Source organism: Rhinatrema bivittatum, chromosome 9 (genome assembly GCF_901001135.1).
Source record: "Rhinatrema bivittatum chromosome 9, aRhiBiv1.1, whole genome shotgun sequence".
Classification (NCBI taxonomy): domain Eukaryota; kingdom Metazoa; phylum Chordata; class Amphibia; order Gymnophiona; family Rhinatrematidae; genus Rhinatrema; species Rhinatrema bivittatum.
Window position 1 is genome coordinate 116,119,783 of NC_042623.1, and position 18,148 is coordinate 116,137,930.

An 18,148-nucleotide genomic window follows, 5' to 3' on the forward strand; every position below is an offset into this window, starting at 1 on the left:
GCCAGGAGGCACGGTTAGGGATTGGGGGCATGTCCGGGGGCGTGTGGGCGGTCCGGGGGCATGGCTGAGTGCCCTGACACAGTGGCCTGTGTCGGGGCCTGCCGCGCTAGCGCGCGTAAGTTACTACTGCCCGGAGGCAGTAGTAACTTCTCCGATAAAGGTAGGGGGGGGTTAGATAGGGCCGGGGGGGGGGGGGGTGGGTTAGGAAGGGGAAGGGAAGGGAAGGTGCAGGGGGTAGAAAGAAAGTTCACTCCGAGGACGCTCCGATTTCGGAGTGTCCTCTGAGGGAACGGGCAGCACGCGCAGGGCTCGGCGCGCGCAAGTTGCACAAATGTGCACCCCCTTGCGCGCGCCGACCCCAGATTTTATAAGATACGTGCGGCTACGCGCGTATCTTATAAAATCCAGCGTACATTTTTTCGCGCCTGGTGTGCGAACAAAAGTACGCGCGCGTGTATGTTTTTAAAATCTACCTCTATGGGCATAGCCTGCCCCTCTTAGCTGTGATTTTATTAGCAAAGAAAGGATATTTGGAATGCCAGCCCATATGACAATTTAAGTATTTGGGACCTTCTTTTGCCATCTTATCCTCATCAGTTTCCTCAGACAAACCACGTGAAAGTGTTTCAGCCTCATGGCATGGCATCCAAACACCTTATTTAGACCCCTGCCAACATTTACCTTTTCTTTTAGCTAATCTGCATAATACATTCCAAAGAAGAGTAGTTTCAGATTGGGTCAAGCATGTGGGCAACCAGCAAGGCAGAAGGAAACACAGGTAACTGCTGACATCAGGAATCATCAAACTGGGATCCAGGCAAGAATCTGGCAGAAGTGTAGGCAGGCTGGAATCAGTCCAGAGTCCAGACGAGTAAGGGTACATGTAGACATCCAGGTGAGCAAGAGTCCCAGCTGACATTCATCTGAATGAGCATCCATATCCAGGTAGACATTCAGGGAAGTGAGGGTCCTGGCAAGTGTCCATAGGAACAATTTCTATGAAGTGATTCTAGTACTCTTGTGTCAGCAGGGAATGTGAAGGTTCCTAGGATTTAAAGAGATCAACAAGAGTGGTTACTTGTTGGACCATAATTAAGACTACTCTCCTGCTCCCACAACCTAATTTCCTGATCCTCTGTCGCCCATCTCTAGGATTGTGATGACTCTTCAGTTAAACACCCTGAGCCTGAATTTCTGGGGTTGCTGGATTAAACGTTGCTGGCCATGACAAGTGGATTTAGATGTAGAGATGTAATGGTGACAGAATTGGGGTTTGAACCCATGACCCAAGGACTTGCAGGCCATGTACCTGACTCAAAGGTGGCTGACTTTCCTGGGAGACTTGATATATATGTTCTGTTTCCTGGGAGAATTAGATACACCTCTTCAGTCTCCGAGTTGGACCAGCACTAAGTGTGTCCCATGTTCCCAAGATTCCTGCAAGTGTATTCGTGTTCCGGTACTCCTGCATATAAACCTTCCTACTTCACAGTTCAGTCTCTAGTGCTCTGCTTGTGTCCAATTCCAGTGTTCCTGTTCCATGTGTTTCTTATGGCTCTTTTCCAGGTCCTGGCCCCTGCCACCATGCCTCTACCTTGCCTCTCAGGTATGCACCTTCTCTCCAGGGTAGCCCTGATTGCCAAGTCCAGATCCCAGTGACTAATGGATGGAAACAAGTCAATAGGATCCATCTGTCATAACTGTCAGTTTTGGCTGGTCCAGCATTGTGGGGGGCAGGATCAACCAGGACAATTTTTAGGTCCACACAATGCAACAAAAGGCCCTGACAGCAGACAACTAAAAATTGCCCCCATCTCCTGTTATTAACTGCCTGTCTCCTGTGTCATCCAGGACCATAAAACAGGGGCTACAAATAACTTAAATACTACTTGCTTTTTTTTTCAATATGACAGAAGCATATGAACAAGCGGGTAGGTGTGTCTTTCCCACCTGCTTCCTCTCTTAACAGGAAGTGCATGTCTCATGGAGGAGATGGCCAACAAGGAAGTCAGTGTGTGCCTGTGTCTGTCCCCATGCTCTCACTGCCAAATTTAAAATGAAGCGGACATGGCTGTGCCATCTGCAGCCCTAGTTAGGGCCTCAAATTACCCTGGAGACCTGCAAGCAATAGTAGGGAATAGTATGATCCATCATTTAAAAAGAGCAGAGTACCTCAATCTGCATTAATGCCCAGTTTTAACACACTTTAGTACATAGACCCCAGGGAGTGCTTTATGATTGCATGGAGATGGGATGACTTACTGCAAAGTTAAGTCTCTTTTTTTTTCTTTTAAAGTCTATATTTTTCCAATTTTGAAACTCAGTTCGTTTTACTTGGTTTAATGTTCCCCTCATGTTTTCTCACTCAGGTTTTGCCTCATTTGGCTTGATTTTCTTATGCAGCCTCTGAAACCATTTCTAATAGAAAAATGCAGAAGTCAGCAAGAGTTCCTAAAATTTGCATGGAACTAATTTTACAGCATTTTACTCAAGGACTCAGGTAGAAAGGGAAGGTCATTATGGTAAAAAAAAATTTAAGGTAGGCAACAGAAATGAAAATGTGGAACTTTGAGAAAGAATCAACTTCTTATAAGAAGTTATGTTAAAAAAAATAGTTGCCTGAAATTCTATTTACATGGAATTCTATGCACCGTTTAATGCCATGCTGAAGGATTGAGAGTTAAAAAGTTCACGTCAAGTTAAAATGTGCGTACAGCAATGTATATTTTAACTCAGAGGGGTGGGGGATGTAGAGTTGCAAAACAGGAAGTCAATGACAGAGGCGTGGCCACTGCATAAGCCCCAAGTCTCTTGTAAAAACAGCATCTGGAGATGATTAGAGATAAAAGCAAATTCTCCTTTGGGACAGTGAGAAATGGCTCATTATTGGGATCTGACACAGACATGCAGATGATGACCTTTCTAGCACCTTATCCTGCTGGCTTGACCACTCCCCTCCACACACTTCTGCAATGTCCACGATACATATCATTACTGTTTTCAAAAAATCTTAGAACATAAGAAGAACCAAGGAACATATTATGTTAAAACTTCCCTGCAATTTCATTCAAGGCATTAATAAACATTGTGAATTTCTGATGCATAATTCTGGTGCATGGATATATACATATATACACATACATACATTTTTTCGAAAAAGGAACTGGATGAAATGCTGGCACAGCAGTGTTGTGAAACTTTACTCCACCTCTGACCAGGATTAAAGTTTCCAGTGCTAACAAAATCTGGGTGAGGCCAGCGCACTTCTCTGAATTGGGGGGGTGGGGTGGCAGTAATGTTTAATGCTCTCATTTGCATGGGATTTCCATTCGAGGGCTCCTAGTTGAACCCACAGTTTTAAATGCATGTTTTGTATCCGTGAAGCTCTTCAGTGCATCAGCAATAAAGTTTACACACACAAAATGTGCATTCAAATGTGGATAAAACTGTGCATTTGTTGTGACCGTGGGGCCTTCGAGTCCTATTGCAAAAGCGGATAGGTGGTTGCCTGCTCCAGAGAGATTGTGAGCCCCTGGACCACGGCGCTGCTCAGGGAGGAGCCCCAAGACACACCATGGGCACGGGCAGAGCAGGAACAAGGCTGGACCAGAAACAAGGCAAGGAATATAGGAGCTGGAACAAAGCAGGCTCAGCCAGCCACTGGACCTACATGCACCAGTGAGACCCAGCAATGCAATGCTGGTCTCAGGAGTAGCCCTCCAGCCACTCAGTAGCCCTTCTGGACCCATCGCTTGGGAATGACGAGTGTGTGAGGCCAGATGGAGACTGAAGGCAGGAACGAGACATGGAACTTTGAACTTAGAATACTCAGGGTATTGGAAGACTCGGAAGAAGACTCAGGATACTTAGGAGACTCGGATGAGGTTACGTGGAACTTGGAAGACTCGGACAAAAACTCAGGATACTGAGAAGGCTCAGGATACTGGGAAGACTCAGGCAAGGATTCAGGATTCAGGCATTAGTACTGGGTGAGTACTGCAATGCAGCATGCCCTAAACAGCCGCCCATGGCTGGTCGCGGACCACGCCAGAAGTGAAGCAGACTCCAGGCGAAGCAGTGGAACTTGGAACTGGAAACATGTCAAAGATTCAGGAGAGGCCTGCACCGAGGCATGTCCTACACAGCCACCAGTGGCTGGTCGTGGACCACGCTGAAGCGGAGCAGGTTCTGGCAGAGTCTTGGGCATGGATGGAAGCAGGCACAAGGTACTCCGAAGACCGGGACAGGATTCAGACTCGGAACTTGGCATTAAAAACAGGAGCCTTCCGGAGGCTCGCACTGCAGATGTGAAGGTAGGCCTTGTGCCATGAAGCACCCTACACAGTCCCCCATGGGCTGGTCACGGACCACGACAGTGGCACACCAGGAAAGGAGGACAAGGAAGAAACCTGGAAGCAGGACGAAGAGCCAGAGGCGAGGACATCAGGACCACGACTGGAACACGGAACATCAGGGACGTCTGGAACAGGGAACATGGAATATCAGGACTTGGAACATCAGGACATCTGGACGAGGAGCATCAGGACTTCTGGATGAAGAACATGTGACAAAGGAGCTCCAGCGAGGAACAAGACCAGGAACATCAAGAACATGGAACATTGAACCATCTGGACAGGAGCAGACCATGGAAGACCTTGACTGGAGAAGAGGAACATGGATGACCATGGAACCCGATTCGAAGGCCCTAAAGAAGTAAAGCTGAACCCTTTTATAGGGCTGTACTAGGGCAAGGACTAATGACATCATCCAGTGGGGCCACAGGCTTTTCCTGCCACTGGCCCTTTAAATATCAAAGAGAGGAGAGCGCCCACACCTATAGGAGTCCAGGGAGGCAGAAGCCTACAGCAGCGTCCTGCCATGTGGAAGGACAAGGCTGGAGGCGGCTTCCTGCCGCAAAGACAGGAAACAGCAGCGGTGCTCAGGCCGCGAAGAGAGTAAAGTCAACGGCGGCGGCTCTATGCCGCAAAGGAGCAAGACCGGAGGCAGCTTCCTGCTGTGAGGGAAGAATCCCAGTCGCAGCTTCCCCGCTGCGAAGGTGGAGTCAGCAGCGATGACTTCAGGGCTGCATGGGAGCAGGAGCGGTAGCGGTCTGGGCGGCCTAGGCTGCGAAGATGTGATGTCCTGCAGCGTCAGGCCGGGGTAACAGTGAGTGAAGGGCCTGCTCACTAGATGAGCTCTGCGAACAGGATCATAACAGCATTCTGCTGAACACACCTTTTGCATTGGCCTGATTCTTTGCTTAATCCTTTTAATGTTCACCAAAATTAGAATGCCATAAACGAAAGCCCTAGTTGATGTGTTAAAGTAGTCTGAAAAGATGTTCACATGTATGCACTAAAATTAGCAGGTTATGTGCATGTAAATGAAACAACATCAAAAGCAAATGAGGCTTTAGTGGGTGTGTGCTAATTAACTGGAATGCTTGCCTCCATGAGTTATTTAGCACACAAGAATTGTGGTCATCACAGCAATGGTTGTTAGAGATCTCTGCTTATGCAACAGATAGTTTTTAGTTATTTTTGGCCCAATTCTGTGAATCTAATTACCTGAAAAGATCAGGAAAGAAAAGAACTATCTTAAATTTAGGGATCAATTAAAAACATGAATTATTTGTATACAGTTAATAATGTTGGGGGCTTTTTAAGATTCAAAGCTATCAGCTTCCCTTTAATAGTTGTTTTAGCTGCCATCCACAAAGTAGTCCCAAAATCCTTATCATTATCATTTAGATCAAAGAACTTCTCAATAGCATCCAAAATAGAAGAGCACACTTTTTCATCTTTCAGTAGACAATCATCCAACTTCCATCTCCACAAAGATCGATCCCTAATATCTAAAAAGCATTGCTAGAAAACTGGAACATGATCAGACCACTCAGTAACACCCACTTTAGCAAAGCTACTGAAAATAAACTAATTTTCTCTTATATATAAATATAAAATCAATCCTCAAATACGAATCATGGGGGTTAGAAAAGAAAGACTTGTCTCTTTTATTGGGATGTATCTCCAGGAATCTACCAAACCATGTTCATCAAGCAGCCACTCAAATAGCTGAGCCTTGCACCGCAGAGCCTTAGAATTAGAAACCTGACCAATGTTATTTATTTTATTTATTTATTTAAAGGCTTTTATCTACCAACATTTGTAAGAACATCATACCGGTTTACATCGAAAATAGTTAACGAAAGAAAAGAAGAGAAGTTAGAAAGAACAAGGGTAGGGAAACAGGAGAGTTAAATATATAAAGTTATCTATGCTAGGACAAAGGATTAGATTAAAATCTCCCCCAATGAATACACTTCCCTCTGAAAAAAACAAGCAGCATGCCGAAATAAAAGATCTGATCTGCATTTAGGGAGTAGAGGCCAGAGTTATGGAGCAAACTGCACTCCACCTTTAATGAAAATCTAACGTCCCCTTAGATCTTTCCTTACTTTACTAACAGATAAAAGAAAAATACCTGGCAAGAAGTATACCCACTCTTCTCTTAACATTAGAGGCAAAGTATGAAGAGGCAATATATTTGCCCATAAGGCTAAATTCCTTGTCCTTTTTGAAATGTGTTTTTTGTACAAAATAAAATCAAGCTTTTCCTAGCTGCCTAACTAAGAAGCAAACCTCTTATTGGGAGTATTAAGTTGCTTCACATTTAGGGGTTGATTTTTAAAGACTTGCACGGGTGTCCATATGCATGCCGTTCCTGGCGCGCGCACATGGACACTTTGATTTTATAACATGCGAGCATTGTCAGGTGCATGTTATAAAATGCGATATCGGCGTGCACATGCATGCCCAATTTTATAATCGGTGCACGAATGTGCGGGCAGGTTCCGTCTTCCGTGCGCAGGGGGGGGGGGGGGGCGGTATTTTACAAAAATATGCACGGTGACACAAGTAGGTCTTTCCCAGTTCCCTCCCAGTCCGCTCCAATTAAGGAGCAGACTGGGAGGGGGCTTCTCTATACCCCTACCTAACCTTCCTACCTTTTTCCCTCTCCTCTCCTCCCCGATCCCTAACCCCTACCTAACTACCCTATTTTTTTTTGTTTTTTAACTTGCCTGTTCCTTTGGAGCAGAAGTCAGTTATGCGCACTAGCCAGCTGCTGGCACGCACTTCCACGGGACAAGGCCTAATGGCCACTGTCCAGGCCGACTCCCGCCCCGCCGTTCCCCACCTGGACCACACCCCTGGACCACACCCCTGACCCGCCCCTTTTGGCTGGCTTGGCACTTCTGCGGGTATCGAGAGATAATGTGCTCGGCATGAGCAGGGCCAGGCCATGCGAGTATCCCCCGGTATTTGCTCAAACATGCGTTTTAAAATTCGCCTTTAATGAACAACAAGAAAATTGAAAAGAAAGGGACACAATAAAGGTGTATATTCAAAAGTCATTTAGATGGATAATGTAATAGTTAACCATCTAAATGACTTACCTGGCTATATTTATCCAATATCTAGAATTTAGTCAGATAAATAAGAGAGGCATTTCAGGGGCATTCTGGGTGAAGGATGAGATATCCAGCTAACCTAGTTGAATATCAGGTTTATCCAGCTAGGTTAGCCGGATAACTTTGCACCAGGCTAAATAGCATGTTATCTGGCCACAAATGGCCGCATAACTAAAAAATCTACCCAGCTATTTTCAAATATAGCCATAGATTTTTTATTATGCATCTATATGTAGTCGGATAACTTTAGGATGGTATATTCAGTGGGACGATTCTCACACTAACTTTAACCGGATATCTTGTCCACTAATTGGCCTATTGAATATGGATTTCCTCATTCTGTACTTTTTCTATTTATGCTATATCTTTTTTGAGATAAGGTGACCAGAACTGCATACAAAACTGTTTTATAAACTTTATTGAACTTTCTTAATTGATAATTCCTTGCAGTCGCACTATGGAGCAATATAGAGGCCTTATGATATTCTGTTTTATTCTCTACACCCCGAGCAGAGGATTTCAACCTATTATTGACAATGTTGCCTTTGTCTTAGGTGGTGACTCACAATGTAAAACCTTGCATTGTGTAGCTGTATTTTGAGCTGTTCTTCCCTACAAGCATCACTTTGCACTTGTCCACATTAAATGTTATCTGCCATTTAAATGCCCAGTCTCATAAGACTTCTCCTGAGACCTGAAGCCTTCGTCTCAGCCTTCAAGCTTCAGCCCTTGTCCGCTCTCTCATCTCTTGTCCAACCTGTCACCTGTGCTGCTCCCTGCAGCAGGTCCAAAAGGGCTGGGAGTAGTCAGAGGACCACTCAGAGACCAACCTTGCATGGTTGGCCTCATCCAGGCATGCAGGTAGGCAGGGGCCTGGTCATCTCCAACCCTAGATGAGGTCCGTCTTACTGCAAGGGGCACACATCTCACCCCTAGTGCTCCCAGCCACCGGAGTGCAACAAATACCTGAACGTATTTACTTAAAAGTCAAAATTTGTTAATCAGACTACTTCTTAGAGGGCGCTAGAAAGCCACACTGAAGATGGCAGTGGAATTTCATTCTTTTCCTGTTGCTTAGAGAAATTTTAATTTTCTAGTTATACTAGTAACTGTTTTCCCTTGAACGGAAGAAACCCTGTTATTTTTTTACTCACTCGGGGCACTTCCTTGTCTTCCACTGGCTGTGGAGATCCAAGTTTTGATGTTTATTCCCATGTTGCTTAGTCACAGGAATCAAACTACAATATGGTAGCTTGAGTGGAGGCTGGCCCCATTGTGCTTCAGGTCTCAGGAGAAGAACACAAGACATCAACAACAGGAACAAGAGTTCTGTAAGGGCAAGCGGGTGGAAGTTCTCCCATGGAAGCATCTGGAACTAGAGTAGATGGAGTCTCACGGCAGCAGAAATGTCCGAGGCAAGGATGTCTCTTACGGACCTTGAGAAATCCAGTCGAGATGGAATGAACTGGAAAGACTTGGATGAAGACAAGTGGGCACTGTTCCTCAGGGCGCCCTACACTGCCCACTACTCAGGGCGGACTCAATGGGCTGGTCATGGACCACCCTGTCCTCTATGCGCCCTACACAGCCTAAGAAGGCTGGTCACGGACCTCGCGGGAGCGGGGCAGGCTCAGGAAAGGAATCCAGCTGGCAGGGGCTCCAGTGACCAGAAACAGGAACCGATGGAACGGATTTATCCTCGGGGTGGCCACCTAGAGGACTCGGGGAGCTGGAACATTGCAGGAACAGACATCAGGAAGATCAGGCATATAGGGACCTCTAGCCATCAAGGACGTCAGGCCTTCTGGAACATCAGGAACCAGGATCAGGAACAGCAGAGACGAAACGAAGAGAGATCCCTTGGAATACTGGAACACCAAGCAAGAGCAGGAACATGGAGTCTGAAAGGAAGGAGAAGCTCCTCAGATGACTGGCTCACGACTGGCTCATCACGAAGGCCAAGCTGACTGGAAGTTAAAGTCCTTTTATAGGGCTAAAGACAGGCAACTCCCTGGGAGGAGTTTGGATGGACCACACCTAGCTGGCCATATAACTGAGGAGAAGTGTTGCGGGCCGGCCCCTAGGGAGAAGGGCGTGGCCCAAACCAGGAAGTCCATGCAGACGCAAGCAAGCCTCAGGCAGGCCCCAAGGACATCGAGGCCTCCTAGGCCCTGGAGCAAATACTGGATAGTTCAAAGGCGAGACCCTGGCTTCGGAGCGGCCTCCAGGAAAGAGGTAAGAAGCCTCCCATAGCACAGCTACAGGAGGATTCATAACAGTATTAACACAAGCAATGCATTTTAATTAACTTAAATTTTAAGAATTAAAAAAAAAGACAAAGGAGATTCCCTAAATCTTGTTACCTTCTTTTACTGAAACTGTTCCGAGCGCGCCCTCCAGTGGTTGTTAAGGGCCGAGGGCTGGGAGGCCTTCAGCTATGGTTATAGGCACAGGGGCGCGGTCGTCTCTCAAACAGGGTTGTGAGCCCTTGGGCCACGACATGACCCAGAGAGGAGCCCCAAGCCACACCGCGGGAGGTGAGCTGGTACGAACATGGGTAATGAGAGCAGGACATGGCTGAAACAAGGACTAGGGAACAAGGTCTGACCCTCAACCGGACCTGCACGTCCCGGACAACCAACAACGCAATGTTGATTAATGAACAGTCCTACTGTTCCAAGCCCTTCCGGACCTGCCACTGGGTACGGCAATGGGCGGCAGGCCAGACTGAGGACGAGGGCAGATGGAGTCCTTGGAACACAGAAGACTTCACAGACGAGGGCTGATGCAAAGACATCACCGACGAGGGCTGATGTGAAGACATCACAGACGAGGGCTGATGTGAAGACATCACAGACGAGGCAAGAAGCTGGGAAGGAAGACATTGGCGCTGTCTCTCAGGGCACCCTACACAGCCCACCTTCACAGGCAGACCCAATGGGCTGGTCGTGGACCACCCTGTCCCACTGCGTGCCCTACACAGCCTGAGGAGGCTGGTCACAGACCACGTGGGGAGCAGGACAAGCACAGGAAAGACTCCAGCCGAGGTGGAACTTCGATGACAGAGCCGGTGTCATCCGGAGAACCACAAAGGCTGGCAGGTCATGAAGGCTCAGGAGCACAGGACATAAGTCCACTGCAGGCAACTCCAATGACGGAGACGTGTCACCCGGAGAACCAAGGAGCCTGTAGACCAAGAAAGCTCAAGAGCACAGGACAAAACATCAGGAAGAGCTGGAACATCAGGAAGCGAGACATCGGGAAGCAAGACATCGGGAAACCTGGACAAGGGACCTCAGGAGTCGAAGACATGGAACACAGGAAGTATCGAGACAACAGAAGAGCAGAACATCAGGTACCGGGAACTTGAAGACATCTGAAGACAGGAACAGAGAACGGCAGGAACCTGAAGACCCTGAAGACCTGGACGAGGAACATCTGGAACATGGAGACAGCTGAAAACCAGGACATCCGGATTCCGCCGACATCAGGACTGGAAACAAGGAACATGAAGACACTGAACACGAAGCCATCAAAGCAAGAGAAGACCACGGAGGACCTGGATCAATGAAGGAGCACAGACGACTGTGAGACTCAATCCGAAGGCCGCAAGAGATTGAAGAAGAATCCCTTTTATAGGGCTGAAGCAGGAAGTCATCATCAGGAGGAGCCAGCAGCACTTCCTGAGGCTGGCCCTTTAAATAGCGTGAAGAGGCGTGCGCTGGCACCTAAGGGAAGGCCCTGAAGAGAGAAGCACCACCATGGACAGTGGTGCTCTCCTGCGCAAGGCCAGGACGCAGCAGGCAGGCTTAGGAGCGGCCTCCAGGTTGCCCGATGATGTCGGGGCGGCAGCGGGCTTTCCCCTGCCGTTCGAAGAGGATCCCTGGGGCGGCTTCTTGCTGCAGAACGCTGGCAGGTGCGGCCTCCAGGCCGTAGGTCTTGGCGGCGGCACTAGGCCGTGAAAAAGGCAGAGGGAGGCAGGCGTAGGCCGAGGCAGCCTTTCTTCACCGCAAGGACCCCGGGAGCGGCTCCCTGCCACGATGGAGGAGTGGCAGCGGCGGCGGCGGCCTTGCCGCGCCGGGACGGAGACAGCCACAGCCTCCGGGCCACGGCGAACGAAGTTGGCGGCATCCTGATGCATCAGGGAAGCCAGAAGGTAGGGAATCTGTCCGCGGAAGCGGGCAGATTCACCACAGAAACTTGATGTTTCATCTCTTTATTTACAGTTTAGTGTTTACAATGCATCAAATAAGTTTTCTCAATAATACTTTTATTTATTTTACCAAAATCAATTTCTAATACAAGAAAGTAGTTCTTTCTAAAAATGTGGTTTTCTTTTCAAAAATCCAGTTTCAATATTATATTTTATTGCTTTGTTTGCTTTATCATGAAATAGAATGTTTCTCTTGTAAAGTTATTTAGTTTAATTTTATATGTGTGAGATGAGAAAAATTGCACAGAAATCAGATGCTTGAGTGCAGTGGCCTCTATGGTCCCCATCTGGTTCTCTGAGTTCCCAGTCTCCATCTGTCTTCCTTTTTTTGATACCAACTACTCTGACTTTAAAACTCAAGAAAGAGAAACCTGTTATTTTTGTGCACCCATCTCACACAGACTAATATCATTCAGGTCGCGTGAGCAACATGCATTTTAAAAGGCATGAAGTATGCACATATATACCTGTGTGTACATCAAGAAGAAAGGGATAGAAAAGGGGCAGAGAATGGGATTTCTGGGATGGGGCCAAGATTTATGCGCATTTTAGAAAAGCTGACCATGGAATGTGTTGGTGTGATATCTGCGTAATTTTACTTCTGGTCCTGATGAGAAGCATGTCTGGAGATCTCATGTTTTAGGGTGTTTAGCACAGAGTGAAGGTTTGGGGTCAAGTAGGGGGCTTGCAGGATGAAGAACCAGGGGGGTCTTGAAGACCTCAATATGAAGTGGGCAAACTGGTGGACTACTTGGAAAAATTGTTTTTTCCCTCGCATGAGCATGTTTTAAAATCCGCCTGCATATATACATAAAAGCCGCTAAAGCCCTAGCCAAATGATATATGCGTACTTGCAAGCACAATTTAAAATTGCAGCATCTCTCCGCTTGTATGTCAATAAGCGTGTTTATGGGTGCATGCAAATTCCTTTTAAAATTATCTTGATTGTGTTTTCTCATTTGCAAACTGCCTAGATGGGTTCTGTGAAACTAAATGTGAAAAAAAAAAAACAACAGAAGGAAATGTTTCTATATCTTTTCCTTTTAAGTTTTCTTATATCACTTTCCCCCAATTTATTGTGAAAGGTACCTATGAATATAGTCGTGTTTCCTTTGCAATCACTCTTTCAGACTCTATTATCAGTTCTTAGTCTGTAACAGCTAGCACATTTTCTATCCCTTTACTTCGGATACTACTGTAGAGCACTGGCACTGACTTACTCCATGGTACCTTAGCTTCAGTGACAGTAGTTGAACATTCCTTTAACTCAGGAAATACAATTCAAACCTGCTACAGATAGTGGAAAATCACTTTTTTCTACCTTTTTGTTTGTATGGAATGTCTTTATTTAAGTTTTAGTTAAGTCAGGCAATCTGTTTTTGGTTTTAGGTCAAAAACAGTTATCAGATGGGATGAGTTCTTTTACTTTTCTTTGATAAGAAAAAATAGCAAATACAGTAAAAGGGGCAAACAAGACTTTTGTTTAGATATGAAGGAAAAAGTGGCATTATGAGACTCAAAGTTAGAAGGGAGGAATATGTGGAGGCTGATGAGGAAAAAGCAAAATTGCTTAACAAATATTTCTGTTCCGTGTTCACTGTGGAAGATTCTGGAGCAGGACCACATAAAACAAACACAAATAAGATTGGAAGTGAATTAAATCTCAATTTTCAGAACAGTGTGTGTTCATGAGGAGCTAACTAAACATAAATTAGATAAGATGATAGCACCAGATAGGATACATCTGAGGGTATTAAGGATACTTAGATATGTCCTGGCAGTTCTGCTAACTGACCGTTTCAATGCTTCTTTAGAGTCTGGAGTAGTTCTGGAGGACTGGAAAAGGGTGAATGTGGTTCCTATTCATAAAAGGGGTAGTAAAGAGGAGGCCGCAAATTACAGGCCAGTTAGTCTGACCTCTGTGGTGAGCAAACTAATGGAAACACTGCTAAAACAGAGGTTAGTAATTTTTGGAATCCAATGGATTACAAGATTCAAGGCAGCATGGTTTTACCAGACGTAATTCTTGCCAGACAAATCTGATCATTTATTTGGCTGACAAGAGAATTGGATCAAGGAAAAGTGCTAGACATAATGTATTTGGATTTCAGCAAGGCCTTTGACATGGTTCCACACAGAAAACTAATAAGTAAATTGTGCACCTTTGATATGGGCCCTAGAATGACTGGCTGGGTTAGAAACTGGCTGAGTGGGAGGCGACAAAGAGTAGTGGTAAATGGGAGTTTTACTAGCAGTGGGGGTTGTTACTAGCAGTGGGGGTTGTTACTAGCAGTGTGCCTCAGGGATCTGTCCTTGGACTAGTTCTTTTCAACATTTTTGTGAGTGACATAACAGAAGGGTTGTTGGGAAAGATTTGTCTTTTTGCCAAGGATACCAAAATCTGTAACATGGTGGACATCCAGGAAGGAGTGGAAAACATGACAAGGGATCTAATGAAGCTTGAAGAATGATCTAAGGTCTGGCAGCTAAGATATAATGCTAAAAAATGCAGAGTAATGCATTTAGGATGCAAAAACCCAAGGGAAAGGTACAGTATTAGAGGTGAAATTCTTCTAAGCACAACGGAAGAGTAGGATTTGGGGGTAAACAGGAGGATAAAGTGATGGTAAAAGCCAAAAAGATGCTTGGCTGCATAGGGAGAGGAATGATCAGCAGAAAAAGGGAGGTGATATTGTCCTTATTTAGGTCTCTAGTGAGACCTCACCTGGAATACTGTGCACAGTTCTGGAGATCGCACCTTCAAAAGGATATAAACAGGATGGAGTCGGTCCAAAGGATGTCTACTAAAATGGACAGTGGTCTTCTTCCTAAAGAATATTGGGATAGACTTAAATATCTAAACATGCATACCAAAGAGGAAAGGTGAGAAAGGGGAAATATGATAGACATTCAAATATCTCAAAGGTATCCATGCACAGGGGGTGAGCCTTTTTGCATGGAAAGAAGGCTCTAGAACGAAGGATCATGAGATGACATTGAATGTAGGTAGACTCAGGAGTAATCTTAGAAAATATTTCTTTACAGAGAGGGTGGTGGATGTGTGGAATGGTGGAGACATGTGTGGAAGTGGTGGAGACAAAAACAGTATTTGAATTCAAGAAAGCATGGAATAAATACAGGGGATCTCTAAAGAAATGATTGAAATTATAAAGCTAAAGTAATTGGGCAGATGGGCAGACTAGAATTACAGTGCTAAATTAATTTGTTGAGCACATTGGTCGCAGGCAGCTGCGACCTTTGCTGCTCACCTCCTTTCTATATGCAGCTCCGAGTCTGGGGAGAATGGCGGCCTCCGCTTCCACACTCCGATCCTCATGGCATGCTCGGGATGGCATGGGTGCTCCCGGAAGCCATCTTACATCTGGGTTCACCTAAGGCACACACGCGCGCGCGCGCGCCTGCCCTCCTCTTAACCACATCATGGCGGGAACCTCGGAGGCATCCCCACCGCATGATGTCACCCACCTACCATACTTAAACTCAGCTGACCTCTTGCTATATGAGTTAGCAAGGATTCCTTCCTGCAATTTCCACTACGCTGGGACTTCGTTTCTCTGAGTATCCTAGGTACCCGCTCCTCGGGGGCCTTGACGCAGTCAGGGCTATCCGCTCCTCGGAGAGCCATCTCTCTCTCTCTCATTGCAGTGAGTCCTGCATCGTTCCTGAACGACCCTCGCTGTTCCTCTACTGGACCTCCTCGGTGCCTGATCTTCCATCTACGTCTACAGTACCGGTGTGAGTACAGAACCTGCTCTACAACCCTTGTGGCACAGATTCTCGGGTTACCCCGCTTGCAGGCCACTATCGGATGCTCTCTGTCTTGTGCATGCCATCGGCTCCCGGCCTACCCCGCGCTGTGGACCACTACCAGAATTGCCAGCACAAGCTAAGTCTAGAGAAGGTATTCACTGGACCACTCTGCACTGCTGACTAGTATCTGGACTGACTCCATTGATCCGCTCCTCGGTTCACCATCAGCTGTATAATAAAGTTATTCCTCTATTGTTCTTTACTGCTGAGACCTTGCCTGTTGTGGAAAGGGCCACAGGGCCCCTCCCTGTGGGCGGAGTCTCCACTCTCCACAACCCAAGGGCCCACTTCTCATTCAAAGACCCACCTAACATAACATAATTGGCTGGATGGGCAGACTGGATGGGCCATACAGTCTATTTCTGCTGCCATGTTTCTATGTTTCTATTACAAAATGGAGCTGTGACTTATTTTTATTATTTTTAGATCCTTCTCTAGGTTCATTATTAAATATATATATATGCAAACATTTTTTTTTCATTCAGCTAGAAAGATTTTTCCTTAACCCATGCCTCTGCTTCATAAATAATTAAATTTTCCTTCTCCCTTACCTGTGTATTGCTTAAACAAAAAAATCACTCATCCTGCATATTTACTCTGATTAAAATCAAATAAAATTCTGCAACCTAGTATGAAATTCTTGTTTCAAACTTCAGACTGCTTTGTAATTGCAGTAAACAATCAGTTTCTTTTAAAAGTGTCATGTCAATTCTTAAAGGTCTGGGAGGATCAATCCTCTTACAGGTCTTTCTCTTGCTGATCTCCAATTGTCTCTCACCAACTGCAATAACTGTAAGCCTGACAAATACCATAAGTTATAAAACTTGGTGATATCATAAAAAAGTAGCCTCCATTTTAAAAGTTTCAAAACAACCCAAATAGATCCCATTAAATTCTATAAATAGCCTTCTCGATGTAACCACAATTGGTAAATTTTATATTACAATCGGGCCGATACTGTAAAATGCGCGGGAGAGCTGGTGCTCCGAGACGAGTGCCCGCTCTCCCGACGCGCACCCAGGCCACTCTCCTGGATGCGCGATTTTGTATTCAAATGAGGGCCCGTGGCAATAAGGAGGTGCCAGGGACATTAGCGCATCCCTAGCGCCTCCTAATTGGCAGAAGCGGCAGCTGTCAGCGGGTTTGACAGCAGACGCTTAATTTTACCAGCGTTGGTTGTCAAACCCACTGACAGCCACGGGTCGGAAAACGGATACCAGCAAAATTGAGCATCCATCTTCCAACCTGTGAGCCACCGGCTGAATTTTTTTTTTGGGGGGGGCCTCCGACTTAATATCGCTATGATATTAATTTCCCGGTGCCGGCCAAAATTAACTCCTGCCTTTGGGCAGGTGTTAATTTAAGAACATAAGAACATAAGAAATTGCCATGCTGGGTCAGACCAAGGGTCCATCAAGCCCAGCATTCTGTTTCCAACAGAGGCCAAACCAGGCCACAAGAACCTGGCAATTACCCAAACACTAAGAAGATCCCATGCTACTGATGCAATTAATAGCAGTGGCTATTCCCTAAGTAAACTTGATTAATAGCAGTTAATGGACTTCTCCTCCAAGAACTTATCCAAACCTTTTTTGAACCCAGCTATACTAACTGCACTAACCACATCCTCTGGCAACAATTCCAGAGCTTTATTGTGTGTTGAGTGAAAAAGAATTTTCTCAGATTAGTCTTAAATGTGCTACTTGCTAAATTCATGAAATGCCCTTTTCTGAGAGTAATAATAGCGTGTCGAAAACGCGCGACCAGACGGGGGCTAACAGTGCGCTCGGCCGAGCACGCCGTTCTGTAGTGGCCTGAATGCAAGGTGTAAAAAAATCCTTGAAATTCCCCTAGTAGCCAGTTACTGTGCTCCCCTAAGGTCCTTCCACCAGAGCACTGCATTAACCAAGTTTGACCCATTGGCCACAAGGCTCTACTTGTACCAAAACAGCTTCCAGTTTAATAAGCAAATTAGTATTCGGACAGGGATGGGATTTTGTGTGGAATGCTTGTGCTTATGGGTGTTTTGAATGTGCAGTATCTTTGGCAATGGTCCGGTTTTATTTGAGGGCCCCTGTGAGCAAAATAAATCCCTTACCATCTGTGATGGCAGTGGAGGTTTGTCTGAGTTCCTTGTCATTTATTCTGTCCCAGCTGTTCTATATTTTTGATGCCCTACATGGTGATCTGGTGATGCTGCAACCTGGTGGTGCTTACAGGTCCGTGACCCACCGTTGGCATCGCTGCCTGACCCTGGACACATGCCTCCAGAAGCAGCTACAGCAGTGGGAGCCTTTTCCTCCCTCTCCCGCTGCAATCCACAGTCTTTTCAGCTGGCCATGACATCAGCTGCCCAGTGGTCTGATGCAGCCGCTGCAGCCTTCTCCAGCACTGGCCCCGCCCCTGTCAGCCTCCTGTGAACTGGCATCCCCAGCAACAGCAACATCAGCAGCGGCAGCAGCATCTTTCCTGCCTTGCCACTCAGTCTGTCTCTTCTATTCTTACTGCTTCTGGCCCTCTTTAAGCCCAGGCAATAGCAAAGATTTTAAAAACATGAAAATATAAAAAAAAAAAAAAAAACTTCACAGAGCCCTAGACTCTAGACCTGAACATCTGATCCTCCTCTCCCAGGC

General features: G+C 46.1%; 1 long non-coding RNA gene across 1 annotated transcript in view; it reads right to left on the reverse strand.

The window, feature by feature from the left end:
• Positions 1 to 458: 458 nt before the first annotated feature.
• LOC115099095 overlaps positions 459 to 18,148 on the reverse strand; it is a 91,785-nt gene continuing 74,095 nt past the window's right edge. Inside the window, exon 5 of the long non-coding RNA XR_003858683.1 lies at positions 459 to 1,045. This is a non-coding gene — a long non-coding RNA (uncharacterized LOC115099095). The remainder of the gene's footprint in view (positions 1,046 to 18,148) is intronic.